A 19,101-nucleotide genomic window follows, 5' to 3' on the forward strand; every position below is an offset into this window, starting at 1 on the left:
ACCTGTCTCGTACTCTGGGAATGGAACAAGGTGGTAAGGTAATCGGTATAAAGTATGGATCCACAGTGATTGGAACATTTTTGGTCATTTGATTCATTCTTATTGAAAATAAAGTGGCACTGAGAAGGGCCTTCATTTTATGTATAAGACTGAAACAGAGAACCTGCCAATAGCAAACTTGGGAGGATCTGTGTTAACAGAAATGCTGGACAGAGTGGTAAGTGCCCTCTCAGATGGAGCGAATAGTAATAGTAATAGTAATAGTAAATAGTAATAGTAATAGTGGCATGTGATGTAAGAAAGCAAGCGTATGAGCTTATGTAGCATCAGCCAAAAAAAAAAGTCATACAACCATTCCCTCTAAATGTTTGTCCAGTTCCTCCTTAAATTTATTTAACCTATCAACTTCCACAATAACAGATGGAAGTTTGTTCAAGCAGTTAACCAACCGCTGGCTAAAGGCAAATTTCTGCGTATATATTCTACAGCTGTCTTTCCTCAATTTGAATTTATGCCCCCTTAGGTTTGTAATCTGAACAAGTGGAAGAATCCCATCAGAATTCGGCGTGCTCAACCCTTCAAGGCCTTAATACCTCAATCAGATCACCTTGCAGGTGCCTAGTCTCTAGCTGCTGCAATTTGCAGAACTTAAGCCTCTCTTGGTAAGAGAATCAATTCATTCCCCTCACCAATCTTGTTGCCCTTCTTCTGTACACTCTCAAGCAAATCTATATCCTTCTTAAAATGAGGCCTCCAGACCTGTATGCAGTAGTCAAGGCATGGCCTTACCATTGCCTTATACAAAGGGACAATCACCTCCTTTTCCCTGCTAGCAAAATTTCTGTGTATCATTGACAAAACCCCATGACCTGCTCTTGCAGCATGTCTGCATTGTTCAGAAAACTTCATATCTGACTGCAAAATTACTCCCTTTTTTTTTTTTTTTTTTTTTTTTCATTTTCTACCACCCTAAGTGTAGTATCACACAGTTGGTACGTTTTCTCTGGAGTTACTTCTACCCATATGCAGTACTTTGCATTTGTCAATTTTAAACTTCAGTTGCAACTTCTTAGCCCATCTTCCCAAATTTTCTAGATCCTGTTGCAGTAACACACTGCCAATACTGTCATTAACAACCCTGCCAACCTTTGTATCATCTGCAAACTTCGACACTAAGTCTGATATACCTTCATCAATATCATTGATAAATATACAAAACAACAGTGGACCCAACACCGAACCCTGTGGGACTCCACTAATAACATTAGTCTATGAAGAGCAGCACCCATTGATTATCCTGTCATCTCCCACTCAACCATCCTTTTATCAATTATAGCACCTTATGCTTAATACCATTCTGCTCCAATCTGTACAGTAGTCTTCCATGCACAACAGTGTCAAAAGCTTTCCTGAAATCCAATTATATGATATCAAAATTATTTTTTGCATCCAGTGCCTTTGTAACCACATCATAATATCCAATCAAATTTGTCAGATAAGATTTTCCCTAAACAAACCCATGCTGTGTCTGAATTATTGCTGCAGTCTTGTCTAGATGATCATGCAGTGCATCTTTAACCAGTGACTCCATTATTTTACCCGGAACAGAAGTGAAATTAACTGGTCTGTAATTACTCGTGTCATCCTTTGATCCCCCTTTGTGAATTGGGGATACATTTGCACATCTCCAGTTCGTGGGGGACCTCCCCTGAGCCCAAGGATACTCTCATAATTATGGCTAAGGGTTTGCTTACTTCCTTTACCACCTCCTTTAATATAACTGGATAGATCCCATCCACCCCAGGTGCCTTTCTTATGTTTAACTTCAACAGTTTCTCCTCCACTTTGCTCTCAGTTATTACAAATTCATTAAGCACCCTGCTATAATTTGATAACCTTCTGGCATTTTTAATCCTTAATGTCCATTGTCATTTTCAATTCTCTTCAATCCTCATGCGTGAATGTAGATGCAAAATACTCATTCAGTTTATTTGAATGGTGTTTTGGCATCTTAATAGATGCCAAAACACCATGGCATCAAAGGCTTTTTCTATATCATGGAAAACCATTAAAAGATTTTCATTTCTGATAAATGTACTTCTGATATTGGATTCAGCTTTAATCATGACATCTAAAGATGATTTTTTTTTTTTTTTTTTTTTAAAGCCGAATTAGCCAATAATGAACCTTTTTTTATAGTATTTTACTGAAGTAGCTTGTAAGAGAAGTTGGTCTATAGTTGTAAAGAATGGAATGGTCTCATTCCATTCTTTTTGGGAATTGTCACTACATAAGAATGATGCCATGAATTGAGAAATGTATGTTCTTTGTAGATCCAATTTAAAAATGCATGTATTGCAGACAACAATTTCTCATCTAGATACTGGAGCATTATTGTAGTATACCCTGTATTGTATTGTATCATGTGGAGTATTATGTAGTATACCCTGTCAGGGCTGGCTGCACTGTTTTACAAAGGCATACAGTCGAACTTGGTTATAACGAGCACAGAAATAATGAGATCACGGCTGTAACAAGCAAAAAGCCATAATGATTTTAATTTATGCATATTCCCATACATGCACATTCCAATTGCTCAGTTAATAACGAGTGTACTACACGGATATACCAAACAAATTTTGGTAACTATGCAAACATTCTTAATTGCTTGGGTAGTCAGAAAAACCCAATTCTTGGAATAGACGAAAATGAAACGGGCAACTTAGCTTTATGTCACCTGCATCAGATTAGCGGCCGGTTTATGACCTTGTCCTCTGGGGACGGGGCTATACAATACTGCATTGGCATTTCATTTGTTGCATTACCCTATTTACAGATTGTCTTGTATTCACTGAATCATAAATTTATTTCAGGACTTCTAAGAACTTTGTATGCATTACGGGACATCTAAGAACTTTATATGCAAATTACTTTATCATTCTTAAAGTAAAATCAGGTAGAAATGAACCCTTCCTTCGGAAACATGTCTACTAACAAATGAAAGTGTCTCTCGATTCACAAAAAAGTGGAAATTATTTGTGAGTTAGAATGTGGTTCAAAAAATAAGTGTGTAAAAAGTTTTCTTTGCCCTCTTCAAGTGTATTGACATTGTGGAAGAATAAAGATGTTTACATATCGGCACTGGAAAAAAACATAATAAAAAAAAATTTTTTTTTAGAAAGTGCGAGGTTACAGATGTCGATTGAAGCATTACTTCAATGGTTCACTACACAAAGAAGTGCTGGATTTTCAATAGATGGTCCGATCTTGAAGGCTGAAGTGAAAAAATTTGCTAAACAATTTGGATGCAAGGATTTTGTAAGTAACGATTGGCTGGATCGATTTAAAAACCAACAAAACACTGTTTAGGCAAAAATTAGTGGAGAATCTTGATCTGCAGATTCAATAATGGCAAATGCATGGATTGACCGTGTTGGGCAGAAATCAGGAAATATTTGAATGACGAAGACATCTAAAATGTCGACAAAACAGGAATGTTTTATAATTTGATACCTGACAATACATTTAAATTCAAAGGGGAAAAAAGAGTTGGTGGAAAAAATCAAAGGCTCGCTTAACGGTACTTGTATGCGCATATATGACAGGCACTGATATAAAAAAAAAAAAAAAAACCTGTTTGTTATCGGAAAATCGTTAAAACCTTGGTGTTTCAAAAATGTAAGGAAACTTCCTGAGGATTCTTTACGTTTCCGAAAATATCCGAAGTCATTCAAGCTTTTTTGTTCACTGCGAACAAAAAGCTTGGACAAAAAAAATATTTTATTATTAGTTGATAACTGTCCTGCACATCCCCAGATTCAAAATTTGTCCAACATTAAGCTAGTGTTTCTGCCTCCCAATGCGACATCGATTTTCAACCAATGGATATAAGTGTAATGAAGAGTTTGAAAGGATTTTATAAAAGATTTCTAGTTCTACATCTGATCAGTCAAAGAGAACAGAAACTTACAGAGTCTATATCAATATTGGATGCCATATATATTTATTGAATGATGTGTGAAACAACGTTACTTCAACAACCATATCAAATTACTTCAAGAAATCAAAATTAAATTCAACTGAAATTTCAATTGTAAATGAAGATGATGGAAACGAAGAAAATAACTTACCATTATCCGAACGGTTGCTACTTAACAACGTTGTAGGTTTTAATACAGATAACATCGATGAATTTGTATGAGTCGATGACAACTTGTTAAACTAGTGGTCTTCCTACAGAAAGTGACATTGTAGATGCTGCACTGAACAATGAGTGCAATGATAACGACGATGATTGTGTTGATGATATGATGACAAGTGAATCAAAATATTATTTTCTAATAACTGACAGGAAAGTGGAGGAGAAATTGTTGAGGATAAACATAAAAAAGGCACCTGGGGTGGATGGGATCTATCCAGTTATATTAAAGGAGGCAGCAAAGGAAGTAAGCAAACCCCTAACCATAATTATGAGAGCTTCTTTGGACTCAGGGGAGACCCATGGACTGGAGATGTGCAAATGTAACCCCAATTCACAAAGGAGGATCAAAGGCTGACACAAGTAATTATAGACCTGTTAGTTTAACTTCGGTTCCAGGAAAATTAATGGAGGCACTGGTTAAAGAAGCACTGCAGGATCATCTGGACAAGAATTCATTTATAGCTCAGACACAGCATGGTTTTGTTAAGGGCAGGTCTTGTCTGACCAATTTGATTGGATACTATGATGTAGTCACAAAAGAACTGGATGCAGGGAATAACTTTGATATTATATATTTGGATCTTAGAAAGGCTTTTGATACTGTTGTGCATGGAAGACTGCTGCACAAATTGGAGAAGTGTGGCATTGGAGGCAAATTGCTGCTATGGATAAAGGGATGGTTGAGTGGCAGAAGACAGAGAGTGGTAATCAACGGACACTGCTCAACGTGGACTAATATTATTAGTGGAGTTCCTCAGAGTTCAGTGTTGGGTCCATTGTTGTTTTCTGTATTTATAAATGATATTGATGATGGTGTATCAGGCTTAATGTCCAAGTTTGCAGACGATACCAAGGTTGGCAGGGTTGTTAAGGACACTACTGATACTATGCTGCTGCAACAGGATCTGGAAAGGTTGAGCAGATGGGCTGAGAGGTGGCAAATGAAGTTTAACATTGACAAATGTAAAGTACTACATATGGGAAACAGTAACTCCAGATCAACGTATCACTCTGTGGTACTACGCTGACAGTGGTAGAGAATGAAAAGGACCTGGGGGTAATTGTGCAGGCAGATATGAAGTTCTCTGAGCAGTGCAGACGAGCTGCAAGAGTAGCTCATGGTGTCTTGTCAATGATATACAGGAATTTTTCTAGCAGGGACAGGGATGTGATTATTCCCTTGTATAAGGCATTGGTCAGGCCACACCTTGAGTACTGTATACAGGTCTGGAGGCCTCATTTCAAGAAGGATGTAGAGCTGCTGGAACGAGTACAGAGAAGGGCAACAAGATTAGTGAATGGAACAAAGGGTTGCTCTTACGAAGAAAGGCTTAAGTTTTGCAAATTACAGAGCCTGGAGACTAGGCATCGGCGAGGTGATCTGATAGAGGTGTATAAGGCTTTGAATGGCTTGAGCATGCTCAATGCCGATGGGATTCTTCCTCTTGCTCAGAATAATCACCTGTGAGGGCATAAATTCAAATTGAGGAAGGACGGATGTCGGATAGATGTGCGGAAATTTGCCTTTAGCCAGCGGGCAGTTGGTTTGTGGAATAGACTCCCATCGCTTGTTGTTGAAGTTGATAGCCTAAACAAATTTAAGGCTCAGCTGGACAGGTATTTCGAACGAACGGAGGGGTGAAATGGGAGTAGTGGTTGTCTTTTTTTTTTTTTTTTTTTTTTTTTTTTTTTTTGGCTGATGCTGAATAAGCTTGCTTTCTTGCATCATATGCCTCTACTAATGCTAATGCTAAAATCAGAGCCGACAATCTCACATGCTCATGGTGCAATGGACACATTAATCAATTTTTTTGAAGGAACTGAGGCAAAACTTTATAGGTGGTAGATGACTCTCATCGACCGGTGCAATACCACCACTTTGATTATTGGAGGCTTGAAGTGGTGAAACCCATGTTTAGTCTCTAGAGCAAAGTTTCCAGCATTCCCCCCATACTTCTCTTTCAACCCATGCACGGTACTAAGTACTATAGGTTTTGATACCTTTCGTGTTTGGGGTTTCCATTAAAAAAAAAAAAAAAACGTAATGAGACTTTTAACGTGTTGGGTGTTTTAAGGAAAAATTTAAGAAATATCAAAGTGAAATCTTTAAAACAAACATCAATTTTAAGATTCATAAATAAAAGACTAATTGAAATCATGTTTAGTATTAGGTGTATGGTTTTAAAATTACAGAAAAATAAATTGTGTTTAATATTAAGTGTATTGCACAAGCATATTAACACAAATAATATGTAGGCATATACTTATATTATTTTTTCCTTCCTAATATTTCTTTTTTTTTTTTTTTTTTTTTTTGAATCTATCTTTTTATTAAGTTATGGAGAATTTTAAAAAATAGGAGGTAGATTTAACTCATCACTGATATAAAGTGTTCATTGTTTAATGGCCCCAGGGATATAGCTCCATCTCCGATATCACAGATATAGCGAGTAACGGTTATAATGAAGAAATTTGTCGGTCCCTTGATGCTTGTTATAACCAAGTTCGACTGTATTTATTTCATTTAGTCCAGTACTCTTTTAATGGATTCTTATAATTCAAGGACTGTTAATGGTTGATTGTAGGGTAATGTGGATGAGAAGTTTAGCTTAAATATTTCATTTAGAGTTTTATTATTCTGGAAAGACTTGACTATATGCATCTGAAGCTGACAATTGAGAGAATACTCCTAGGACATTGAGGAAAATTTTCTGTTTAGTTGTTTTATTATTTTTTTTTAGAATACTCGGATGTCCATATTTTTATTAATCAAGGAAGCAAATCTAATCCAGGAGTCTTTCTTAGGTATTTTTTCTGGTGTAGTCAGGTTTTTCTCTAAGTTTCTTATAATTAATGGAGATTGATGGGCCCTAGTAGCCATATTAGCAAGAGCATAAGGCTGTTCAGTAGTCGTGGATTTCTTCCTCAGTATCTTGAGTTAGTCAGTCTCAAGGCCGGGTGCTATTAGCAAGTCAAATCCAAGGATCCTGACTAGAAATGCATTCGAAATAAATAAACGAGATTGGTAATAGTAGGGTGTTTTTGAAATAAGTTCATTATTTTGTTTTTCTCTCTTTTCACAGTATTGCAATCTTTGTTTCGCAAGTGATTTCTATGTTTAAAATTTTTCTGCTGAGTTCGGGGAATGGTAGCAGTGGCATCTTTTAGAATTTTAGTAATGATGTGTTCAGTGATGGCATTGACAGGATAAGATTGAGTAATTTGATCATCAATAGAAACTTGAGTGCTATATTTCATCTAAGATGGTTTGGAAAATTTATTTGAGTTGAGTACGATATGGAGTAGGATGTCTGAATTTTACATATTACCAGATAATGATCACCAGTGAGCAGGCCACTTTATACTTGGGTATAGGATGGAAGAGTAAATGGAGAAGTTGATTGTCAATTTTGATCCTGTAGGGAGAGGTAAGTTGGTGAACCAATATTCAATGTTAGATTGAATTCACCAAGATTCAATGTCTGTCAATTAGCATTTCAGTAAGCTATCCTTGTCCACCTGTTATCAGAGAATCCAATAATGGATGGTATTCACTGAGGTTACCCAATAAACAGAAAGGAGTTGGCAAGTGCAGTATTACATCTTCAAGTCCCCACATGGTACAGGAATGATTGGGTGGAAGATAGAGACTACTGTATTGTAGTCTCTATCTATGTACTGTTAAAGCAATACCAATCATTATGCGTGCAGCTATGGCTTCCAAAGAAGCCTGTAGTGGAATAAGTCTGCATGGAGTCCTTGAGTCTACTAGGATTGCCACACTTCCATGGGCAGGGCAGGCAGGATTTCTGTCTTTCTGATATAACATGTTTGTTTGTTATTTGGTTTTTAGGAGCATTAGCAACTAAGGCCATATTGCTCCGGGGTTATGCGGTGGTCATTCCCTGACCTTTCCGCACCCTCCGTATTTGGTGGTCACGGGCTTGAACTCCGGTCTAATCAAGAAGCGTGTGCTACGCACTGTTGCTCCTGCCCACCTGGCTACGAAGGTGCCCTATTCGATATAACATGTACTTTTTATCTTAGATTTTAACTAAGAAGTTAAATTAGTTTCGTACAAGCAGAAAGCTGCAGGATCATAATGCAAGATTAAGTCATAGAGGTCATTAGTATTACTGCCAAAACGTCTACAATACCATTGTATGATGCACTGCTCACTTAGTTTTGAAAGAGAAAGATGATTCTGTCTGTTTTTTGAGTGGATTGCTTGATATGATCACATTTGTTCTTTTAATTTCTGGAGCAAGTTGGGTGCCAAGGTTCCTTGCCATCTTCTGTTTAATGGGACATTCAGTATTCATATCATATTCTACATGAAGACTGTACTATTCCATCTTCATTGCAGTGGTTTCAGTGCCCATGCTATTTGAATTTTGTCTTACCTCAGAATCTAGCACCTCTTTTTCTTCATATACAGGAGGGATATCAGTTGGTATTGTAATTGGAGTGTTGTTGGTTTGGTCCACCAGATGTGGTTTAGGTGAGCACTGGCCGAGCCCATTCTGCAATCAGTACATCTCACAGAACTGACATATCTTTATGAGTTGCTACAGCCCGGTGATTTACAGTAGTGGAGGCAAAGGAGTGTTTTGGCAGAGTTAACCTTTTCTTTTTTTTTTCTCTCTTGGCACTTGGTGTAAGACTATTTTTGCTGTATTTTTGAAAGAGAAAAATTATTCTGTCTGTGCTTTTTATGAGCGGATTGCTTGTGATCATGTTTGTTCTTTTCAATTCTGGGGAAAGTTGGGTGCCAAGGTTCAGGGATCTGTCCTGGGGCACTTTTTTTGGTCCATCCTCTTGGATGAGTTCCTAGGGATGGATCTGGGTGAGGTTCGGCCCATGGCCTTTGCTGGTGATTTAGTTCTTATTGCAGGAGCGGACACTAGATTAGCACTTGAAATCATAGTTAATGCGGCATTACACAACCTACGAAATTGGACAGCCACACACAGCCTAAAAACCTCTGGAAAAAAGACAAAAACAATATTACTGAAAGGATAATTACAAATCAGGAAACCGCCTACAATAAAACTAAACAATAACCCAATTAGCCTGTACCTGGAGGTTAGGCATCTGGGAATTCAAATCGATGCTGGCCTAACCTTCCATGCCCATCTCAAATACTTGTCAGGAAAAATCCAAAGATATACAGCCATGATATGATGCATAAGTAGAGCAGATTGGGGCATAAAATCCAAAGCCCTCTCTCTCATCTATAAAGCGGTCCTGGTCCCAATTTTAACCTATGGCGCCTCTGTGTGTTGCATCAGAGCAACCATGGAGAGAAATAAATGCAAACTGGATTCCATTCAAAGATTCATTCTATTGTCCATCTGCAGGGCATGCAGAACAGTCAGCACTCCTACACTTCAAGTGATAACAGGCTGCCTCCCACTCTACCTTGAGGTAGTTAGAAGAAGACTCTTCACCCGACTCAAGAAAGGGATCCAGCACAGGTTCTTGATCTGCAACTTGACCTAGCAAACAATCTGAAGCAAGAAAGGAGGATACCAATCACCTCGTGGATCTGTGGCAACGCTCTTGGGAAACCACAACAAAAGGAGACATTACAAGATGAGATGATTCCTGCTGTATATCGACCTGACTTCCCCAAAAGCCCCTCCCTGGTTTAAACCTGGTCTCCACTCAACCTTTATCATTACAGGCCATGGATCATTCACTTTTTTCCATGCACTCGGCATGGAAAGTGATCCCCTCTGTTCCCTGTGGAGAGGAAGAATCATGGAGTCACATAGTCACCCTTCCTAAGACACTTCCAGACTAAAACTCCCAAGGGGATCAAATGACCCCCAGAACCAAGAATTTCTTCTACTGCAAATTGAGGATTCATACAAATGTCTGACAATATTCGCACAAGAAGTCTTTGCCATAAGGAAAGCCAAGTTCACTGAGCACAGTGCGACGCAAGGACTGCAGCAGACCTAGACTGATGTGGAACAATATCACCCAAGGCACACGTAAAGACAAGCCTATGCCAACCAAATAATGGTTATGATCCAAATAATGACACGAATTCACGCATAAACTGCTGGCAATGGGCTGCGGGATAAATTGCAAACCCATAAGGGTTCGCAAGCTGATCCTATGTGCATAAAGCACATAGGATCAACTTGCAAATCCCCAGGGGTTGGATTCACCTAGCACCGCACAATTTGGTGCGGGATTGACGGTGCTCTCGTCACTGCAGGCCTCTGGCGATTTTGCAAGGACATCTCTCCCCCATGGCTTTTATTCCCTTTCCCCTACCCTTACTTCGCTTTCTCTGGGTGGCTTAACTTCTCTTTCAAGCCACCCCAAAAATTCACCCTCATTTGGACCTACCTTTGCTATCTCTCCCTACCACAACCCACTTTCTTTCTTTTTTTCTTCTTTTTTTTCCCTTCCTTTTTTTTTAATTGGCCTCTGTCAGGAAACTCAGGCAACCCTGGCAGAGACCAGCCAGAGTATAATGGGCAGCCTGACTCACCTCCTGGTGGGCAATGTAGGGTCCCACTAGGGGCCCTACAGCCAAGCAGCCAGAAGATAGACAACAACAGAACAAAACACAACACTACATAAACCAGACATTACACTTTTTTCTGGCTTTTGCAGTTCTGCATTCCATCACAAATGTTGTTCTGCATTCCATCACAGAGTACATACAGCGCAGAAGTTGGAAACCACTGGTGGTGCCTGACTCTAAATACTATGTCACTATGTATTTTTGAATTTTTTAATCTGTAGAACTGTCTGTACTTGCCATTCAGATCATTATTGGAATCATTCCATTAGATTTGTTTGTTATTTTCTGAGTCTGTTTCAGAATCAAAAAGAAGATTCTGTCTAAATTCTTAGATAAATTAAATTAAATCTAAATATACATCCTAAAAAAGAAAGGATCAGGTGTTTTAATGAACTTGTTAATATTTGGCAGTCCAGATTGGATATTTCCCTCTTGGTTCCATCACCAGAAGATTTCTTTCAAATGTGGTTTCTTTACAATCCCAGTCAGTTGATCTTGGTTTTTGTTAAGTCTTGAAACTTGATATTTAATAACTGGCCATGGCTCTCTTAAGGAGAAGCTTTTCCAATTTGGCTTAATTCCAACTGGCCTTCACTACTGTGGAGCTAAAGAAAATTGGAATCATCTTCTCTTTCAGTTCATCCTCTACAAAGACTTCAGAAAAGTTGAAGAATGCTATTCCTGGCTTTTCTCCATATCATGTAGACTTACTTCTTCAGACAAAATTCAATTTGTCTTCCCTATGGGACTTTTCAAGAGATATCTTTGTTTGTAGAAAGCTTGTAAACAATAATGTAAATAGTGCCAATATTGCACAAAATGCAAACCTCATACTCTAAAATTGAGGTTTTTGTGCATGCGTTTGTGCGGTATCCTCCTTGAGGAAACTTTCCTCCCTGGATATATATATATATATATATATATATATATATATATATTTTTTTTTTTTTTAATGCAAGTCCTCAGTACACTCACCCCCCCCCCCCACATCTGGAATGGGCTCCAGAGGAATCTGCCCCACTTTTTGGCAACATCAAGTGGGGGAGAGTTTCAAATTGAGACAGAATGAGCTTTACTGGGACCAGCCCACCTTCCCAAGTAACTAGAATAACACAACAGAACATAATACACGCAAACCTACATTAACTCACATATATGGCCCTTTTGAGTAGTACTGTTCTTCACAGAGATATAAGGCAGAGTTGAACTGATATTCTAGGTGCTACCCTCTACAAAAACATATATTCTTCAATTTTTTTTCCCAATCGTTCACAAATTGCATGATTTACAAAAAGGCCAGATGATCAAGTTTGTTTGTTTGTTATTTGGTTTTAAGGAGCATTAGCAACTAAGCCCATATTGCTCCGGGATATGCGGTGGTCATTCCCTGACCTTTCCGCATCCTCTGTATTTGGTGGGGACGGGCTTGAACCCCGGTCTAACCAAGAAGCGTGTGCTATGCACTGCTGCTCCTTCCCACCTGGCTACAGAGGCGCTACCCAAATGATCATCTTTACAATTATGGCAGCATTTCCCAAACTGTGTTCTGTGAAAAAACTTAATATAAATCCCCCCCCCCCCACAAACCGCCCATTTAAATTTTGAATATTTCAAGAGTACAACACTTTGTATAAGTATAATTTAACATTATTTTTTCTAGTTATTGATAGATCATATACTGGATGTGACATATTCACTCAACACATTCAAACTTATGCATCTTAATTCCTCAGCCTTCTGTTAACATGCAAAATTGTGTAAACTTTGTCATGCAAGTTTACACATTTTTGTAGATGGTGTCAGCTGTCTTCACAATTACAAGATAAACCTATCATAAGATCAGCATTACAGGAGTTCATTGAAGAAGTGTTACAGGAAGTATCACAAAATGTATGAGAATAATCTGCAATTCTTTAAGAAATTAAAGGCAGGTTACACTCCACCAGGTTTAAGTGCTTAATTATTTTATCAAATTCCAGTTCTTGATATATCTGCACACCATGCTGCTTAAAGAATATTTAAGATCAATGTATAATAGATTATAAAGCTACAGTGCACACATGCAAACACGCACACGCAAAAATGCTGATGCAGTACAATTATTAAATAATACTGTTGCAGGTTGCATTAAATATCTTTCTGATGATATAGAAAAAGCTAGTTTGCCGACTGAAACTTTGGAGTAAGTATTCATTGCAGATAGATGAATCCACTGACATTTCAGGACTCTGTGCTTCTAGTAGTTGTCCAGTATATAGATTTAATAATACTATTAAAGAAGACATGCTCTTATATGCTAATCAACACCACTGGGGAAGAAATATTCAACTGCATCAACAATTTTAACAGAAAGCATGAAATTATTTGGGGAAAATGTATTGATGATGCCTGGACAATGATCAGGAAGATGAAGGGAGTTGTGCAAATCATAAATGTGGCACCACAAAGTACTAATAGTCATTGTGTTCCACACAGACGAATACTGGCAGCTAAAAAAAAAATACCAGCATATCTAAAAATTGTACTGAATGAAGCCGTACAAATGATCAATTTTGTCAAATCTCAACTCCAGGTTATTTAAAACTTTGTGTGATGAAATGGGTAGCCAGCATAAAGTGCATCTTTTACACTAAGTAAGACTGCTTTTGGGACTTTTTGAATTTCATAGTGACCTACTGATATTCTTCATTTCTGGTAAATCAGGACTGGATATCTTCTGTAGAACTAAATAACTTTGACTGCTTTCCCACATGATATGAATTTCTAACAGAAATATATTCGGCAGTCGATGAAGAAGTTTCCAGCACTTACATGACTTGCAGTCATCTTTATTAGAATATTTTCCTACAACCACCTATGATAATTCTTGGGTTTCCATTTATAATTACAGCCAAACCAGTCAAGCTTTACTGCACACATTTACGAAAGCCTAATTGAATTGATTTCTGACTCTGGTTGAAAACAAAAGTTTAAGAATCTTTCACTAAATAATTTTTGGAATGGCCTAATAAAATTTACTATAAACTATTTTGCTCTTGTTAAATAGTTTATAAATATGGTTTTAAGGTGTTTATTTTAAATTCTTTTATGAAATTCAAGTATAGTGTGATAAGATTCATTAGGTTTGACTATAATCTTGGGAAGGTAATAGTTATGCTAAATTTAAGATAAGTCTGTTTTGGCAGTTACAGCATTCTTTGTTCTAACTGTCAATTCCAGCTGCCTATGCTTTAGCATAGCACTGGTATTTGAAAGTTTGAAGAGCTGCTTTTTAAATTCTACAAGTTATGGATGTAGGGGACTTTAATTAGGTTAGGTGGAAGGGTTTGTCACATTGATTAGTTGTATCTAATTTTGGGATAAAATATCACCTTTTTGGAAAAGATATAGATTTTTAAAGACTTTGAGTTTTAAGTAGTAAAGGCCTATACAGCCATATAACAGTGCCACTGCTGGAGAAAGACTTGGTGACGTACTCCAGTATTTTTCACCAGAAAACTTTATGAACGAGCTCATGAATAAATTTATAATGCTAGGAAAGATCAGTGGAACAAGGAGAAGAGGTTGGCAAAGTCACTCTTGATGGCTCAACACCATCAAGAGCGACACTGGAATGAGCATGAAGGACTTGGAAGAAGCTGTTGAAGACTAGACAGCATGTTCACAGCTCGCCCATAAAGTCCCCAAAAGTCAGCTGCAACTGAACAAATGAAAACAACATCACAATAGAATACCCCAATGTGGCTTAATATGTAGTTTGAGTATTACTTCCTTTTCCTACAACTTACTTGTGTGAGACTGGATTTTCCTATTACACTGCAACAAAAACCAAATATGGAAACAGACCTGATGCTGCACTTAACATGATGATTCAACTTTCCAGCATTATTCCTAATATTAAGCAAATTTGTGATATAAAAATAAAGAAACACCAATCCTATTAAAACCCAAATTGTATTTTCCTTTCAAAAATCTAATTTGTTTTGTTTTTTGTATGCATATAACTTTTTTTTTTTATGTAGAACACAGTTGTTAATTTTGAATGAATTTTTATAATACTTTATTGTGTTTTCCTGATAGAAACTGTGCATTAATTTTTTTTTTTTCAAAAACCAAATAGTTGCAAAAGAATAAGAGTATTCTGTAAATATACCATAACACTCTTATTCTTTTGCAAAAGAATAAGAGTGGTCCGTAAATATACCGTAAGATAAATAGTGTTACGTGACTAAAATAAAAAGTTTAGCAAATGCTCAGTTAGGGTAGTCTGGAGATGTTGCAGTATATTCTGTTTATAAATGGCCTTTTAATGGTTTATAAATGGTCTGTAGCATCACCTCTACATGTAGTCTGGGAATGACCAAATTTTTGGCATTCATAACACCTTATGGTTATAAATGCCAAATATTAACCAACTTAATGAGATAGACAAGTTTGATGTATTGGAAGTTGGAATAATATTATGTGATTAGACTAGACTGCCATCGTTTTGGAGCATGATTCTTCTTGCTTGTATTACTTTTTGCTCATAAAGCTGTCTGCCTATTTCTTCTGTTATATTTAGTAGTTTCATTTACTTATAATCCCCTTGGAGGAGTTCAATGTGGTGACATGACTTGAACTGGAATTCCACTTAAGGAGAACAGTTATAACAGTAGTTCTGAATGCCTGGGTTGAGATGTATCTATCAATAAGTTCCCTGACTCAAGTCATTTCACTACATGATGAGTTCAATGTGAGTGTATATCGAGAGCTCAATGGTATCAAGGGTGAAAATGTGTCGATGTCCACATTTGCACCTTTTAGCCCTGAGAGTAGCTTTCCCAACCAGGCTTCCAGCCCTCCCACATGGAGACCGGAGCAACTCTGTAATTTATTAATATTTACTCATATGTTTAATTTGATAATAAAGGTCTACTCCCACGGTTGCAATTTTATGCCTTATAGTGAATTATACTTTAATTTGGAATATTCAAAGGTATTTTGAGAATGCATGTTACAAATTCATGATTACCAACTTGTCTGTAATATTTGTGTCCAAATGGATTCCAGAATGCCATGGAGCTTGGTTAGAAAAGTCAAAAATAAGGTTCCACTTTAATATTTAGCAGTCCTATCATTTCATTCAGTTTTTCTGTCAAAAGAATTGCATGATAACTAGGAGAGGGGGAAGATACCTCTGTCCAGATCTTATCACATATACCTTAAATAACAAAAGGACATAAAGGTGTGTCTGAAAAGGTTTAGGACTGAATTTTTTTTGAATGATACTACTAGCACCATACATTGGACACTGTTGAAACTATTCACTATCCCATCTGCACTGGCTACATTTCATCAGTGTGCACAACAAACAAGTTCTACTGGGAAGTCCTGTTTAAGTTGGCACAGTAAAATTATTGTCATGGATTCAAAGGCCAAGCAAAGAGTGGCGATAAAATTGCTTTAAACCAGCAAAAAGTGCAACTGAAACAGTTGCAGTGGTGAGCACAGCTTATGGACATGAAGCACTATCACAGTCAAACATTTTATGCTAGTATGGGTGGTTCTGTGAAGGGCCCAAAGATGTTCAAAATAATGCACAGAGTGGTTGCCCATCCTAGTCTTGTATGGACTTGACCATCAAAAACGTTCAGCAGCCATTAATGGAAGATCGTCACCTCTCCCTCCAAATGATAGCAGAGCAGCTTCACATTAACAAGGAAATGCAACTGTGTATTTGATTATTGTTGAAGATTTGAAAAAAAAAAAAAAAAAGTGTGATTGCACTTCGTACTGCATGTTGTTGTTGTAGTAGGGTTTTAGGAGCGTCGGAGACTATATATATACTGTCTGTAAATTGTGTGTTCTGTGGTTGATTTTCTGTTTGCTGGACAAAAAACCTGGGTTTCCAGGAGGAAAAACCATGCTACCCTTGCTTGAGACTGCCTAATCCAGCCATGCATGAAATTCTTCACTTCATTGACAGGACTCAAACTCGGGTCTTTTCCGCCAGATGTGGGGAGGACAGTGATTCTACGAACCATGCTACCCATGAGAGCTTGTACAGCATGCACTGACAGCAGAACAAGAGGATGAATGACTTGCTGCATGTCAAGATTTGATTGAGATGGCAGAGAGTGATCCAGATTGCTGGTGATGAATCCCAGTGCTCTGCATATGAACCCAAAACAAAAGACAATCAGCTGCATGGGTTGGAGAAAATTCACAAAGGCCGAATAAACTCTGGTTCCAAGAGCCTTGAACCAAAATAATGTTGATTTTTGATTGGCAAGGAGTTGTGCACGAAGAATTTGTACCAGAAGGATAGACTGTTGAAAAGAATTCGGCATGTTAGGCTAGATGCAGCCGAGTCAGGCGCATGGGTCTTGCTTCAAGATAATGCATCTTGACATGTGACCACTGTCAAACAGTTACTCACACAGAAGAGTGTTACAGCGCTTCACCACCCGTGTTCACTGGATTTGGCACCTGCTGATTATTTTCTATTCCCCAAAGTGAAAAAATCTTGACATTGTTTCAGAGATCCAAACAAGCATGATGAGAAAGTTAAATGAGGTTCCACAAGCAAAGGGGTGTATCAAGTTATGAAGGATGTACTTTGAAGATCAAATGGTAATAAATTTTTTACTTGAGCTTTCAATGAATGTAGTCATAAATCTTTTCAGACACACCTTGTTTTTTTTTTTTTTCTTTTTTTGATTTGGTAGTTGTTGGCGCATTGGCTTCTGTGGCCATATTGCACCTCCCAAGGTTTTTGCAGTACTTTGATCCAAGCACGAGGCGGGAATCGAACCCGCGACCTTTGGGTTGCCGGGACACACCTTGTATGAAATTCTTTTATCCGTTACACTGCTGGTTCAACTATTATATTATGCTTATAATAAACATTTATTGTCAGTTAGTCATTTGCACCACCTCAATTACTTAATTTTTGTGTTTAAAAATCGATACTTAAAAATTCTGGTTAATATCATAAACTTGATTCCCGGTTGGTTTAATTAGGCAAGACTCAGATTTTCTGACTGATACATGATTTACCTTTGCAGATGCAAAACTTGAGGCCACAATATTCATGATATTGAAAGTTTTGAATATCATGATTAAATATTCAAAAATGGTTTTGATAATGTATAATACTGAATTTGGTGAAATAATTGAACACTTAAACCTGTGTGAAGTGTAATCTGCCTTTAATTTCTTGAAGAATTACATATTATGCTCAGAGATTTCATGGTATTTCCTGTACCACTTGTTCAGTCCTATAATGTTCCTATAATGCTGTCCTTATTATACCATCAGCCTCACATACCAACCTATCATAAGGTAAGTATTACAGGAGTCCACTGAAGTGGTACGGGAAGTACCATGAAATGTCTGAGAATAATCTGCAACATCATCCAAGTTCCTTGCGAGGACTAACTGGTTAAAATACAATAAGATGAAAGTGTTAAAATATAACATAATAAAAGTGTTCGCAATGAAGTGCCTCTTCATCGGCTAGTTGGTGAATAGTGTACTTCAGTATATATTGATGGTTACAATAGCAAAAGTCAGCTGGGCATGATCATGTATCATGAGTCTGGTGTCGGTAGAACAGAATTACATACACGTGATGACTGCCAGTGTTCATCGCACTGCAATACAGCACATTCATTAATAGGGTGTAGGTGCACTCCCTTCATGCGATTCATAGTACTCTTATTGGTAGCTATGTGCAGTGCCTTCAAGCTATGAGCGCTGGCGGTAATCACATGAATAGTCGACAATTTCAATAACCCGATGGGGATCAAGATTGTGCTGCTCAATCCAATAATGCTCGGCGACTGCGGAGCGTTCAAAATTAGTGGTTCGCGAAGCCACCTCATGCTCAGAAATCCAGTCTTTCAATTTTCTACTAGACTCACCTACATAACACCCCCCACAATCTGGACACATAATGCGGTATATGGAACCACTCCATATGAAAGGAGGAACAGGTGTTTTCACCTTAGAAATAATATACATTAATTTCCTCCCCAGAAGTTGCACACATCGTATACGATGGAGATGCTAAATCCTAAAAAGTCGTTCCGATATGCCCGGATAACAGGGGATGTGGTCAGTAGAGATAAATTCATTGACATGAGAAGGGTTAGATTGCGTAACAAATTTGTGAGCCTGAAGCTATCTAGAACATGAGGTAGATAGCCACAATTTGAAAGCTCTGCTCTAATTTTGGAAATCTCCAATTGCCCATCACCAATTTAAATAGAGTGCATCCAATGCAGGAGAATAAAGTGCGAGCAGTGCTTCGCAAATAACCAGGGGTGTGCACAGACCCATAAATTGGTAAATTGGCTGGCGCACATTGGCT

General features: G+C 37.7%; 1 protein-coding gene across 1 annotated transcript in view; it reads right to left on the bottom strand.

Moving 5' to 3' along the window:
• The window catches only part of LOC150084629 (RNA polymerase II-associated factor 1 homolog), a 358,003-nt gene that overhangs the window by 75,574 nt on the left and 263,328 nt on the right, over positions 1-19,101 (bottom strand). The window lies entirely within an intron of this gene.

This window comes from Mastigoproctus giganteus, chromosome 6 (genome assembly GCF_048544385.1).
Source record: "Mastigoproctus giganteus isolate SK-2022 chromosome 6, ASM4854438v1, whole genome shotgun sequence".
Classification (NCBI taxonomy): domain Eukaryota; kingdom Metazoa; phylum Arthropoda; class Arachnida; order Uropygi; family Thelyphonidae; genus Mastigoproctus; species Mastigoproctus giganteus.